We start from the raw sequence: 3,808 nt of genomic DNA, 5'->3' as shown, positions 1-3,808 counted from the left end.
CTCTTTATGAAGTTAGAGAGCAAGGCACAAAATAACACAGTTATTAAACGACAGTAAATAGCACAATATAAAATGGGCCCTAGGAGGAGACCAAACCATATATTAAGAAAGTGGTATAAGAACCACAACTTGACTAGGCACAGTGCCTAGAGCAGGTAGAATCGCTGGGACCCCAAGAAACCACCCAAGGTAGTGACACAGGAGACCCACGGGGGACGTGTGCAGTGTGAGAACACAGCTGCGAGCCCCGTACAATTCAATGGGAAAGTCGCGGTTGGAATTTTAAAGAATAAGGACACTTAGGAGAGGACTTTGAGCAAACCCTTTTAGACTTAGAGGGTTCTAGGGCCAGCACCCACGGGAGCACCGGAGTACTCATGTTACCTCACCCAGGGAAGCCGGGTGCATAGGTGTCAAATGGTGTCGGGAATCGTCGTTGATTTCATTGGCAATGTGCTGCAAAGTGCTGCTGCAGTGGAAAGGAGAAGTGTTCGGTGAGATCCAAGCCTGGATTGAAGATGTGAAGAACCTGAAAGCAGAGGGGACAGAGTCTGGGTCACTTGCCAGTGACCAGAGTCACGATAGACGACTGCCCACCGATGTCGGGTGTTTCAGGTGCGAAGAGGTGAAGCTTGACTCCACTGTTACGGGGACCAGGAGGCGTCGACGATGACCACAGTCCGCAGGCGAGCTGTCCCATGAAGGATGTCGAGTGCTGGGGGGTCAGTTTCCAGATTGGAGACCAAAAAGCCTTGGCAACGGCAACCCAAGCAATGAGAGAAAAATGGCTTCGGTGTGGACCAGCAAGGTCCTGTGGACTTCCCAAGCGATGGAGAGTCAGGGCACGTCTGGAGCAACCTGGTAAGCTGGTTGAAAGTCAAAGTACCCTTCTCAGGGACCCACAAGTCGACTGACAAGGGATCGCAAAGGGTCCGCAAGAGGAATCGCTAGATACCAGCCCACGGGTCATTCGAGGAGTGTAGGCCAGCAATCTTCAGTGGAATCACTGCTCTGGATCTGGACTACAAGTAGCCAAAAGCACAGCCTCAGGGATCGCCAAGAAGCATATGCTTCTGCAAATGTGCACGGTGTCCAGGGGTTCGGGTTGCACTGTCCCCACGACGGCTTTGGATCTCAGAGTTGCTTAGAGCATGGATCGGCCTCGGGGAGGCTTGGAACCCGACCTCCTGTGTTGCAAAATCGTCGGTGTCCTTCGGGAGCAGCGTCGATGCAAACCAGACAGATGCGTCTTTGGTGCCTGCCTTGCAGGGGAGTAACTCCTCTACTCCAAGGGAGATTCTTCCGTCATCCAACGTCGTGTAGATAGTAGAAGTTCTGGGATTCTGTAGCAGAGTTTCATCCAGGTAAATCTAAAGTCCTGTAGTCAGGGGTTCCTACTTTATACCCAAAGAAGGGGTGGGACAAACTCTGGGGACCCACCTATGGGAGGGTCAGGCTACACCCATGTCCTTTGTCCAGTTTCCCGCCAGAGCAGGGGCTGAGTGCCCCTGCAACTGGTTTGAGCTGGACTATGCACAAGGGCACCAAATGTGCCCCCAGTACAGACATCAAAGCACTCTTGGAGTGCACCCACCCAGCCCCAATACACTAAAGCCTGTCTGGGAGGTAGTTACACCTCCCGGTGACAGGAAACCTATTGTCGAGGCCTCCCCTTCCAGAGTTTCGTCCAGCAGCAGGAGGGCAGACTCGTGTTTGTGACTGGCAGCATCCATTTTGTGATGCCAGGGTCTGTTCAGCTGGTACCGGGTGTACCGGTGGTGTCAGGTTTCTCCCTCTAGTAGGGTGGAATCATACCTCCCACACTAGTTACTGTTGTGGAGGTATGATTCCACGGTGTTTGACACCAAACACAACATGTTTCCATGCAACCATTCTAAAGTTAGCATTTACCGCGAGGTTATAATGCACTTAAGAGTTTATGGTTTGGCTGCATCACAAACAACCCCGGAATAAAGGTTCTGAAAGCTGCAGGGGGGCCCTGCTCATGCATGGGCACCTTCTCACATAAAACCCAGCACCCTGCCTTCAGGATTGATAAGGCCTACCATAGGGGTGACTTATAGGTTTATTTGTGCAGTGATATGGAGAGATATAGGGAACCTATATCTTAGTAAGGGTGCATACACCACCTTACACAGGCTGCAGTAGCAGACCTGTTGTGTCATTTTGAATGGCTTCCCAGGGGTGGCATAATACATGCTGCTTCCCCTGGTAGACCTCTGGGGTACCTATGCCCTAGGTACATAGTATACCATATACTAGGGACTTATAAGGGTACCCCAGAATCCAATCTGGAGTGTACCGAAAGTACATGGAATCAATTTAGAAAGGAAGCAGCTAGGCTGGGGCCCTGAATAGCAGGGTCCCAGCCAGACTAAAGGCGAAAAACAGTGAAACATCAGCTAAAAGTGGGGGTAACCATAAGAAGCAGATCCTACTCTCTTACAACAGGGAGGAACTCAGGCTGACGTAACGCCACTGCAAGCAATTGAAGCACAATTGGAGAACAAAACATCTTCAAATCCTCCCTAAGATGCTACCTACAGCACAGCACACTAGGTGCACAAATCTTGCAGATCGCATCAATGCCAGCACAAACGGCAGCAAGGAAACCTTCAATATTGTGAGAAAGTACCCTCTTTTTGCATGGTTGCCCCCACGTTTTGCTGAACCGCTGATATACTTTGACTAAGTGTGCCCTGAGCTCCTGCCAATCATGTTCCCAGGGCCTATGGTCTTTCCCTAAAACTGCATTGAAGACAAAACCTAATTGGCATCTCTCGCCACAGGTCAGCCCCAGGTAAATGGCACCACAGGTACCCAGGGCACTGTGACCAGGGAAGGCCTCTAAGGGCTGCAGCACTTATTGTGCCACCCTAAGAGGTCCTGTACCTTTACACTCACACACTGCCTTTGCAGGCTGCGTGTTTTTGTGCAGGACAATGTGAAGAGTTGACATGGCACACATCCCTGTGTGCCATGCCAACAACCTACTGCCCTGGCTGGGTGCACTATACCAGTTATGAGGGTGCAGGTGCATGAGCCCTGTACCCCTACAGTGTCCAAGTTAATTCTTAGGCATTGTAAGTGCAGTGCTGCCATTAAGACTACATGGTGCTGGGAGTTTGTCATTACGAACTCCACAGTACAATAATGGCTGCACTGAAAACTGAGAAGTTTGGTATCAATCTTCTCAGCACATTAAACCCACACTGATGCCAGTGTGGAATATAATTAAAAATGCACACAGAGATGGGAGGAGCCTAGCGCTTGACCAAGATGGCCACGTGAGCCTTGAGCTCCCGCGACCCTCGCGCCCTCCTGCAATAATCCTGTCCTAAATCCTGATTTTCATGCACGGAATCCTGCAGATGAGTCACAGCTGGGGCGATTGACGTTGTCCGGGCTAAGATCGCCCACCGGGAACCGAAGTTGTGCATGGCGGAAGATTGCGGCCTACCTCCGAAGGATGCCAGGGGCTCGCGTTGGCAGGATGCCCGGCCACTAATTGAACAACAGCGGCCTTGGGAGGTGTGAACTGGCGGACGGGTGCCGCTGCACTTCACTTTCGCTTTCTCGCCCTTTGCTTGCTCTGGCCCGGGAGTGCTTCATGCCGATCCCCTGTTATCTGGAAGACCTCCACTCGACCCTGGCTGGCTGTTGAAGTCCTGGTTGACCCTGTTTCCTCTGGCTGAGTGAGGGACGTCTTTTTGCAACTGACCGCCCTGCTGTTCGAGATGTCGGCCAAATCGGAGGTAGACAAGCCGAAGTCTAAGACTACCAGGCG

This window comes from Triturus cristatus, chromosome 6 (genome assembly GCF_964204655.1).
Source record: "Triturus cristatus chromosome 6, aTriCri1.1, whole genome shotgun sequence".
In the NCBI taxonomy this organism is placed as follows: domain Eukaryota; kingdom Metazoa; phylum Chordata; class Amphibia; order Caudata; family Salamandridae; genus Triturus; species Triturus cristatus.
This window is presented reverse-complemented; position numbering follows the sequence as displayed.